The sequence below is a fragment of the Argiope bruennichi genome, chromosome X1, assembly GCF_947563725.1.
Source record: "Argiope bruennichi chromosome X1, qqArgBrue1.1, whole genome shotgun sequence".
Lineage (NCBI taxonomy): Eukaryota > Metazoa > Arthropoda > Arachnida > Araneae > Araneidae > Argiope > Argiope bruennichi.
In genome coordinates, this window is record NC_079162.1 from 135,205,647 (window position 1) to 135,217,810 (window position 12,164).

Below are 12,164 nucleotides of genomic sequence, written 5' to 3' on the forward strand. Positions count from 1 at the left end.
ACGGAAGAACAACCATACCCAAACCGGGACTCGAACCCAGAACGCCCAGATCTCGGGGAAGACGCGCTACCCCTATGGCAGGACACAGGCAACAAATATCTTCACGCTTTTAATGTTTCACTTTAAGGGAAAAGGAAAATTATGAAGACTGATTTACGTGTTAAACATGTAATATTTAATTTTGTTCTAGTAGCTTAATATAATGTGCACTTTTGAAACGTAAGTGATTTTCTCCGGGTTTCAAAAATATTTAAAAATATAATTAGTAATTACTCAAGTAAAGGAAAAATGAAAAAAAAAAATCATATTTCGTATTCAGAATTTTTTATTCCATAAAAACGTTAACAGTTTTAAAAATTTGCAATCGCTTCCCTTTTAAATGAAAGCAAATTAATAATTAATCTGACAAAAAGCAGAGTAAAAATTACACTGCTTCGCTTCTCGATTCCAGTAATTAAATGATTATGCTATTGAATATTTTTAATTTAATCAAAGCTTTGAAATTTCTCCTAAAGTCCTCTTCTTATTTTTTTTATTCGTTACAGATCACTCAATTCAAACTGTTGCATGTAAACTCATTAAAATCAAACATTTATTTTGTCCGGAAAATTTATTTCAAAGCTTGTGAGTTACAGAGAATGACAGGAAAAGATCTTAAATAATTTTTCTTCATTAATAATTAATTTTCTGAATTTTTACTAAACTTCAAGTCGCATAATTATGAGTTTTACCAAACATTTTCTTTTCAAGTGATATTAATTGATTCTTGATTACGGAATTAAAAATTCTGGTTGCAGCAATCGAAAGTAATACCTGCACATTTCAGGAGGAAATTTTTGACTCTACCAAAGAAACCCATCACATTCAGATTCCTTTTAGCACATCTTTCAGTTCAACAACTTAGCATATACCAAGGAAAAAGTGTGCTTTATTCAGCGGCTATATAATATAAAAACAACTCCCTATAAAGATACTTTCTTTCGTTTCGTTTCGAACACTATTGATATAAATGCCCAATTTACGATAACATAGTCTTTGGTAGTGAATTCAACATCATTCTACATATATTCCAAGAAAATTAAATTCTAATATTTTGCTATGATATTACTGCAATAATTTGCCAACATTTTATGCTCTGAAGATTATCTTTTTATAATTGCATTTTAATATTCAAATGAATGGCATCCTTTAAACCTACAAGAATACTATTATAGAGAATACGAAATGTTGAAAGGCTAATACATTATGAGGATGATATCCGAGTTGCCACAAGGGCATTTGAATTTCTATCCACATCAAAGTAAAGATATTCGTGATAGATTATGCATTTACCGGGTCTACATACTGTCTGTCCGCCACGATAACTCATACCATCAAATGTTTTCATTTATGACGGTCCTTAATTATAGAAACATGTTACTGGGGTCCATTTCAGATAGGGAACTGTTCATTCTAGCTTTTTGCACTGACGCGTTTATCTCCAACTTGACTACAAATGGTATTATTACATTTAATTATTGAAAATAAATTAGTAGAATATCCGGAATCCTGAAAATCTCAGTTATATCTCACTCTCCATTTTAATGTACGAAGAGCACTACAAATCAATGGACAAACTAAATAATTATTTCTGTGTCCAACGATTACACAATTCCAAATTTTTCGAGAAATTGCGGGAGAACTCATTTAGGGAAACCTGAAAACGACAACATAATTAATCGTAGCTATTTCATCATTTTTACAAAGGTTTGTTTATATCTTAATATCAAATAAATACGCATGAGACCTTTCCGAAATCTATATTTAATTTTTCTGGAATATATAATTTCCCATACAGAGAATTAGTAAACTATCATACTAAAGAAAAATTTCTAAAAAAATTTTTTATAACTAAATGTAATTTGCAACAATTCCAATACGTTTAACTTTCTACAGTACAATTAGTCTAGTGAAGTTTATTTGTAAAAGCATTCATATTTTTAAAATAATTCAAACTGTACATGCAGGGCATGCGCCATAGGCCTCGGACTAAAAGGGAAGCCTAAACAAGGCCTTTTAAAAATTTATTTTAAATACCGCTTTAAATTATTTCTGACGAAAAAGATGTCAATTTACTTCCGATAATATTCCAGATGACTAGAAAATCTCTTTCCCAGACTTGAAAGAAAAATTCAATTATTCCAAAGAAAACATTTTTTCAAGAACTATCATTTCAAATTCGAGAGTGAAACTGAACTTTCTTTTTTAATAAATATCAATACTCGTTAGCAGTCAAGAAGTAGTCCTTCGAGCAAAACACTGCAACGCTAAGTATTAAATTGAAAGGACAAAATTGAGGAAACAAGAAAAATGAATAAATATAGAAATGAAATTCCTTATAACCAGAACAATCCGTTATAAATTTCGAAGTGAATCTATAGACACGTACAAAAGAGAGAAGGCGAATATTCCATAGCTCTTTTACCTTCTGGAAGAATGAAATGAACTCCAGAGCTAGAAATGGATCTCAATACCGAATCCTGACCCAATAACAATCGCCATAAACATTTAACAGTGAGGATTATCGTGCTTGGTAACGGTTAACACACTAGATCTCTGGTAAAATTATTTCTTGGATCTCAAAGACTGAATCACCAGGACAATAAATTCCAAGAGGATTTCTTTATACTGAACCACCAGACAAATGGTGTCGATTTCTTGTTGTAGTTAATGTTGTTTGATATCTTTCTGTATAGTATTTCGATTCTGAAATGCTTACTTAAATCCTCAACACTTCAAATGCCACGCCAGATTAAATGGAAAATACATCTTGAACTCGGGAATCAGGTAAAGATACATTGAATGTAAAGATAATAAACTCACTATCAGTTTACATTTTCGAGTATTAGGATTTTTCATAAATGGTTAAATATCAAAAGAAATAAATTTACGAGAACGTAAAATTTTGTTCTTAACATAAATAACATTTTTTCTTATTCTTCTCAGTTTCGTGTGGAAGAAAAATAGCAACACTTTTTAAAATATTAACCGTATTAATTTAAGTGCCTTTATACTTTAAAATAAGATCAATTATAATTTGTTCTTTACTACAGTTTTTGCATAAATATCTCCAAAGGGAAACTAATTTTTATAAAAGAAAGGGGGAAACAAGGAAAATAAAGGAAAATGGATTTGTTTAGTGATGTTTTTTGTTTTACTTACTTCTTACTTTACTTGTTTTTTGTTTTATTTTGCACGCATAACATAAAGTAGAAAAAGTAGAAAACATAAAGCAGAAAAAGAAATGACTTTCTAAGTAGGCTTATGATGCCTTATTCTATTGTATATTAACCATTATAATTTTCGGTAAATTTAATTAAATTTAAAAAGACTTCAATTATTATGTTTCTCCTTTAAGTTTTGAATTTCCGTTATGAATCAAGGGCGAATAAGCGACGATTTTGATTTATCGATCCTGCGCCAATTTCTTTGAATAAAATGTCAAGTAATATTCTTCTTGAAAGTTTCTTTTTAACAAATTGAAATGACCATATTAATAGTAGACTATTCCGATGGATTACTTCTAAAAGTCTTCTAAAGTCACACACGTCTGTTCTTAAGAAATTGCATACAAAATATTTTCAAAAGGTTGTCTTGAATACAGGTGATATTTTTACCCTGTATCATTATCTGATTAGTTAGATCAGTGTTCCATTTTGAAGGCTTGTTCATGAATTATGTTTCAAGAATGAAGTAATAAAATTCTACGGACTTAAAATAATTTTTGAAGAAATAATCTTTGAAACAAATTGTGATACATTTGTGATTTTTAATAGTAATTGATATTGTTTGTTATGATATTTTTTATTTAGGATATACGCATTACATTTCAAAAGACAATACTGGAGTCAATTCAAGCTCTTGCGAAGCGTGCTTCTTGTAGTAAGTACCCAATTTAAAATCCATTGAGTATCTTGTAGTTGCAACTTATTATGTTAATCGCAATTCTTTTACAGTTTGAAATTATTGTTCAAACTTTTTCAATTTACATTTTTTTACGGCATATAATGTATTTGTTCTATAATAATTTTTTCATTTTTTTATTAGTTCATACATATTTTATAGATTTTCTTAGATTGCATTTCCTATTTGCATTATAATTATTCGTTGTCAACAGAATAAGTTTGGATTAAATTTAATCGACATTATTTAATTACATAAAATGTTTAACAAGTTTTATTTAAATTTACATATTAGAGTACTTTTTATTTTCTGAAGGTTAATTAATTAATCCATGAACTAATAAATGGAAAAATTCTTACTAAATAATTCTTACATCCATTGGATTCATATCTTAGTATACTGAATGTGGATTTAAAACTTCCCTTCAAAATTTCAACGTTCGAGCTTTTAATAAATCGAGAGTGTTAATACTATTTCATGCAACAGTTGTTCTCCTTTTTCGTTTTATAAGAGTAATAAGTTATAAAAAAAAAAAACGTGTCTTTTTTTTGTCTAACTAAAAAAATGTTGGATGAAATGTAAATACAGGTTCGTAGAGCAAAGTAGGATATTTAATGACAGGAACAGGTTCACTGTGTCAAACATACAATTATACAGGGTGATTCGAATTAAAGTATCCCTGTTTGGGATGCCCTGACGAGAGAATCATTATACATAACGCCTTCATATTTGGAGGAAACAAATCTCAGGCCTTGGGAAATTTATTGGTGCAATAAAAAAAATTAATTAAAAAAAAGGCCTCCAGGTGAAATGTGGCGCTGCGATCGATTTAAGGTAATGCATATGAAACATGACACCAACGATAAAGGAGAGAATACCAGATATCTGTAATAAACTACGTTATTGCATTACTAATGCCCAAATTTCGCTAGCTAGATGAAAATTCGAACATTTGACATTGCGAGCTACACTGGAAAATAAAATTTGCGTAATAGACGAACAAAAGGTCGTTCGTAAAAAACTGGACATACAGGTTCCGAACATTCTTAGGCCACGATGATGGTTCTCTCTCTGCCGGAGCGTGCGTTGCTACTAAAGTTACTTTACCAAAACAACAATAACGTTGCCAAAGCGTTTCGCTTATACCGAGGGCAGGAATCTTTGTGTACGGGTCCAATAACGTCTTGCGCTCTGCGACGAATCGTAAACGTGTCGAGGAAAAGGCAGCTTTGCTGTTAAAGCAGGCCATAGACGTAAAACAAGGATAACGTAGTTGATTGAAGACGTCTCAACCTCTGTCATTGAGCAAGCCAATTCGAACATAGCAAGTACATTTAGTGCTCGTACCGTATCAAGGCAGTTGGAGTTGCCACACCCTATAGTTTGGAGGTGCATGCGGATAGCACTCGAAGCCTATCCGTATAAGATCCATCGATTGGCTCACTTTTACATGAGCGGAGCAATGAAAAAACTGCCTTATCTGGTTCACTGCGAATCCTCACCGCACCGCGTTCAACAAATGCCCTTGCATTCACCGCATGTTACTGTTTGAATCGGCTTCACTGCGACCTTTTTGATTGGGCCATTTTCTTTAAAGAAATCATTCCGCAAGGACCAACAACTTTTTCCATAACCGCAGCACGTTATCGGGATATGTGGCAAATTTTTCTCATTCCAGAACTCCTGCAGCGCAGATGCTTCACTGCAACAATATTCCAACGAGATGATTCTCCTCCTCACATAGCAGGTGTGGTTCGAAAATTGCTGCGACCTCATTTTACTGAGGATCGCATTATAAGTTGTGCATTTCCTACAAGATGTCATCCACGTTCAACTGACCTTGTGATTTTTGGTTTTAGGGTTACCTCAGAGATAAAGTCTGTCGACGAAACATAGGAAATCTGGTGGATTTGAAGGACTAGATCCTCTTGAGCGTAGGCAACAATAAACCGGATCTGTTACATGCCAGTGTGAATCATGTTATAACACGGTGTAACATGTTAATCCTGAAGAAAGGTGGGCACATCGAAAACCATCCGTAAAACTTTTGTTTACTGTTTTTGCTGTCTTTCGTTTGTTACTGTCATTGAAATTTCTGTAGTACCGAAAGTTTGTTGTGTAGTAAAGTTTATTACATTTTCCTTCTTGCTCTGTCCTTTATTGTTGGTCTCAGGTTTCATATTCATTACCTTAAACCGATCAAAGTCAGTTTTTTGAACTAATTTTTTTCATTGCACCAATCAATTTCCCTTTGCCTGAAATGTATATCCCCCAAATATGAAGGCGTTACGTAGACTGGTTCTCCAGCCAGGGCATTCCAAACAGGGATACTTTAATTTGAATCACCCTGTATTTAAATGGCATGCGCAATTACGATATCATATGGGCTTTTAGCAGCAAACCTCACGTGCTATGAGAAAGTTAGTTTGGAAATCTAGCTATCACAGATGCGTGAAATATTAGGAGCACAATATATTATATTGAAATTGAGATTTCTCATATTTAACATTATTCTATAATATAATGATTATCTGCAAGAAATTGAATTGGATATCATGCGTGAATTACATAAGGGAAAAGTCTGTAATCTGGGTTGGAACTGGTCATTGACAGTTTGATCCTGATCGGTAATGAACGAAATACTCACACAAATATTTTTAATTCATAAAATTGATTTAAAATTATTTGCTAAACGTAAAAATAATGCGTTATTCATTCATTGTTTCATCTGAATGGAAGAATGTAGCAGTTTTTAAGATTAAGTGATTTTCATTTTCACATCTTTTCCATTTGGAATACATATAAATTATGAAAGTGGCCAGATTAGAGCCCATACTTTTATATGTTGAAGCAAACCTGTTTAATAAAACTATCAATAATCTCGATTGGAAGGAAAAGTTTCCAGTTCGGTCTGAGCCAGATTTCAAAAATAAATCCTATATATATAAAGGGCAATTTTCATCAATTCTAACAAATGAAAGAGAGTCGTAGAAGAACCCATGGGGATCATAAAACACTATAGAAACCCAGCCTCATCGCCAACCATTTGCAAGTTATGGCGGATACAATAATTTTGATCAAAATTGTGAAAAAAATTCAAATTAAAAAAATTTTGGGCACATTTTCAAGTAAAGTAAATACGTAATCTTAATAAACAGTCCAAATCCTTTCAAATGACACCAATTTCATGAAATACGTGGATTAAAGTGGAGTAAGAAGAGCCGAAACGTTGATGAAATTCAAAATCGAAATATCGCCAAAATGTTTTAATTCTAAATTCCAAAAGCATCGTACAAGCTACAATTTGTCAAATTTACCATAAACTTGCCCATACCATCGGCTTTCGAATGAGCCCACTATAAACCATGTAAGTGTTTTATTTCAGGAGAAATGAATTAGGAATACAACACAAATATTGGTGTTCATTGAAAAAGTCATTCGACAAAAATTCGAAAAGCTAAAACAATTGCGAATAAATGGAAAGTATGCAAATCCGTTGTTATGAATGTTTTCGGATATGCAGATGTGTTGTAACCTACTTGCACCCTCATCTCACATAAGCGTACTAAAAGCAAGACAATCCATTGATTATCTCTATAGCTTGTCAACCTTTTAGATGCTTGTTGCTGTTATTGTTTCAACATTTCAGGACGTCGCTTCAGTTCAACCGATTCTTTTGTTGTGCCTATTACTACTTGTTTCTGAAAGGGCATGTTTCGTTTTACAAACGAAGAGTACATAGATATTCATTTTGCAATGTCAACTCTCGGGGAGCCGAGGAAGAGTATCGTCTGCGTTACTCAAATCGTTGGGTACCTAACTCTGCTGTATTTGCCACACTTCACCTAAGGCTAAAGCCCCGTTCCGACGACCCGTTACCTTTACGGATATGGTTATAAGTTTGCTATCTTTCTCATTGTAGGACCACTCTCGTCTGTGAACGTCTATCGGGATCCTCCCGCAAACTATTGGTAAAATGAACAGACATCAAAAAACCTCCAAAAACCACAAAGGAAAGAGGGCAAAATGCGCTGGACTCAAGACTTGCACTGGCCGTCGGAATGGGGCTTCAGGAAGACTGGTTCGTTAAGCAAGATATTTGAAAAAAGTAAAAATCGCCAATCCGTCACCGTTCAGGAAAGTGTATTCGACATATCAGATGAGAATCCAAGTTTGAGTTCCCATACACTTGCTAGAACTTCACAAAGTACAGCGATGAAAATCTTTCACTCAAACAAGTATCACCCATACCATTTCACACAAGTACAAAAATTACGGAGTTCAAACTTCCAAAAGTGGGCAACATTTTGCTGTCGGCAGTTGTAAAGAGATATCAAAGTAAGAAATTTAATGAAAATTATGCTTTGGACAGATGAGTGGCATTTTCAATTTGTACAATTGGCATCATTACGCATAATAAAATCCCCTTGTAGCGCGAAACTCTACTTTCCAGACAAGATTCAGCTTAAATGTTTGGCTTGGTAAGCGATTGCTTAATTGGTCCACATGTTTTCCAGGATGATTTGACAAGCAATACTTATTTGGAATTTTCAAAACGTCATCTACTAGGATTACTTGAAGTCATTTCTGCTCTCAAACGATGGGAAATCATCCTGCAACAATATGGGGCCTGTGCACATTCTTCAACGGCAGTTCAGGATTTCTAAATGACCATTATCTACGATTGATTGGTCGTAGGAAGGCCAATTATTTGGCTACTTACATCGTCAGATCTGACTCCAATGGACTTCTCTGTTTGAGGTTTTCTCAAGCAAGAAGTGTACCGCACAGAAGTTGCCAGTTTAGAAGACTTACGAAATTAGCTGGATGAGATGATATTAAAACTTAAAGGTGAATTATCACTAAAAACAACTGTTGAGTCCATTTGGGAAAGGGCTAGAGTATGTATTAGGTGTGAGGAAAACCAATTTCAGCAGCGGCATCTTTAAATTCATTTCATTGTTTTAAATTTTGTAAGTTTGTAAGCAAGCATTGTTTTAAGTTATGTAAAAATACAAAAAGAAAACAAACTTATGTCTTTGTGAAAAGTCATGACTTTTCCCCTACTGTACTTTCAACCTGTTCTTAGTAAAAGTGTTCTTAACTTTAAGCTTTTCTTTCTTGCTCTTAACTTATGCGACTGTATGAGAGTAAACAGAAATTTAAAATGAGGATAAAAAAATGGCCCCTCTTAAGTATTTTTTTTTTTACCAATGCCTATTTGAGAGCTGTATTGCCATCAAACGAATTTTTCCTGAAATTAAACACTTATATGGTTTATGAGAGCTCATTCGAAAGTCGATGGTGTGGACGGTCTTTGGTAAATTTGACAAATTGTAACTGGTAAGGTGTTTTTGAAATTCAGAGTTAAGCATTTTGGCGATATTCCCATTTTGAATTTCATCAACGTTTCGGCGTTTCTTACTCCGCTTTAAATCCATGTATTTTCATGAAACAGGTGTCATCTTAAAGGATTTGAGCTGTTCGTTCAGAATATGTACCTAATTTGCGTAAAGATGGGTTCAATTTTTTTATATTTGGATTTTTACTTGGTTTTGAGCAAAATCGTTGTATTTGCCATATCTTGCAAAAGGTTGAAGACGGGACAAAGTTACTATAGTGTTTTATGATCACAATGGGCTCTTCTATCGCCTTCTTTTATTTGTCAGAATTCATCAAACTTACCCTGTATATTGGGGCGCAACTAAAGAAATCTCTTCATGAATGTTAAAGCTAAGTGGCAGATTCTAGGTTTAATAACCGAAGTGTTGGTTTTATAGATATCTAATGATCTGATCTCAGATCTTCGATGCGAGAATTTGGATAATGATTGGCTACATAAATACCAGTTTTTTCATTCTACCACCGTTTATCTTAAGAATCCAAGAAGATATTCAAAAATTTGATGTAAAACTAACAACTTTTATGTACAATAAATATAAATAGATGTTGGTTGATTGAAATTTATTTTCAACTTTAGATCTCAGAACAACGATAATGTTTGATAATCAGGGGAAGATTACGGAATGTGGCCCTACTTTTAACTATTTTGTTTCACATTTCAACTAATATTTTAACTTCATCAACATGTTAATGATTTATTTAGGTATTTTTTTTACGGCATGAGGCCCTCTTCAGAGGACTTTTCAAGTGGAATATAATATAGCTAGTTCAATGAATAATTACGTATTTATAATGTATTAAAATATAAATAAGTTATGCTTTAATTTATTTAATATTGATTTTAATGACTCAATGTGAAAACCAATTATAGCTTTATAATTTATAGAATTTTGCATGTTTTACAAAATTAATTTGATAATTAGACGAATATTTTTAAATTTACATACCTGCCCCCCTCAGACCAGTTGGAAATCCTCAATTGTCTATAACAGCAGAAAATTATAATCTTAACAGTACATTTGAATGAGTTGTAAAGCTTTTGAAAGTTCTCTCAGTAGAAATCTTTTTTTGAAGGTATTCTTCAAACTGCAGAGGATTGATAAAATTTTTACAGTTCTTAGATATGAAAACTAGTTTAGATATCCTCAAAATCTAAGAGGTTTTTCAAATAATCTGAAAGTGCTGACTCAACCTTTCATCGCTTCAGCGGGGCGATAAACTGAGGACCAAGCATGCTTGGGAACTAAACAGCGGGGGTTCCGCGTTAAGCTGACCACCTAACCGGGTCATATGCCCCAGGGCCCTCGGTCAAGAAAGCAGAAATGGGCACTGTAGGCCTTAGCCGACATGGGCTGTCGTGCCACTGAATTTAGTTTAGTTAAGAAACATTTTTGAATAAATATGTCAATTTATCCAAGTTTATTAACGAAATAAAAATGTTGGAAGGAAATCATGGTCCTTATAAACAAAATAATCATCATTGACCATCAGAAGGCCTGGACTGTCTTAGATTTTGAAACTTTGAAGTGAAAGAAAGATGGAATTGAAGCGAAGGGGGGAAGGGGTCAGACACAAACAGAGGGAAATATTTGATTTAAGCAGATAAACTAATCAATTCTAGTTTAAGCATTCGTTTAATTTATTCTTGCTTGTTTTAGATTTGAGACATTTTATGAACACATTTGTTAAACTTCTAACTTAAAACTTTTTAAGTAAATTTTAAACTTTTTAATGTAAGTTGTGAATTGAAATGTGATTTTCAAAAACCTTTTGATGGCTCATACCTTTCAAATCAACGCGCATTAAAAACCAAAAAGTTTTACTGTTCTTAGGAAATGAGAAAAAGGTTTTCTTCATTTGAGCAACTAAAAATTCAATAGAAAAACAGATTTTGACTACAATAACATTATTTTCTATAAAAAAATTCCTTTTTAAATTTAAAAATTTAACTCTTGATTTTTAAAATCTATCATTTTTATTCTGCACATATTCCAAAAATTGGAATCAAAGATAAATAAGCGAACTGCAGCAGTTGCAGAATCGTGAAATCTTTATCAAATCGTAATAATCATGAAGAACGCTTGCAATTATATTGATTTCAAAAAGAAATATGTCTTCAATTAAATTATCAACTTTTTAGAAATTTTATCGATTATAAATAGATTTTTGAAAATGCCAAGTTTTGAATCTAGATGCGACACAGAATTCTTTACGTTACTCTAGGAAAACAGTACAAATTGTAGCTTGGGAAGACAGTATAAATTGCAGTTATTAACTATAATTACATCAAAAATACATTACTTTATTGCAATAGGAGGAAAAAATATCATTTCATCCATTACTAATTTATTTCTTTCATTTTAGTTTACACACTCAATAAGAGAGTTCAGGCTTTTTCCGACGTAAAAACTCTTTCTTGAGCAGTTGAAGGAAACCAACATGTTAATGAGCGCCGGTTATGGAATATCTTTTTGACATTATGTCATGAATGATTGTTCATTTGCCTAAACAAATGCAAATGTTTTAGAAAAAAATCAACAGTCGTATATTTTTCCATTAATAAGAGTTGGCGGATATTTAGTTGTGTGATAAACAATTTGCCAAGACCATTAATGCAGATTGCATCAGTAGATTTCAGAGGCTTTAAAAAATGAAAAATTGGCCCTGTGGATAAGGGAATGAGTAAATTAAAAGAATTATATTCAAAACATAATTTCATATTTTTCATATCATTATTTAATTATATTAAACATAATTTCATCATTTTCATATGATTAGTCTAACAAAAATTCTTCCAGAAAACAATCTTAAAAGAAATA

At 32.5% G+C, this 12,164-nt stretch overlaps 1 protein-coding gene across 1 annotated transcript in view; it reads right to left on the reverse strand.

Moving 5' to 3' along the window:
- LOC129958172 (4-hydroxyphenylpyruvate dioxygenase-like protein) overlaps window positions 1-12,164 on the reverse strand; it is an 89,874-nt gene that overhangs the window by 25,805 nt on the left and 51,905 nt on the right. The gene's annotated exons all lie outside the window — the stretch shown is intronic.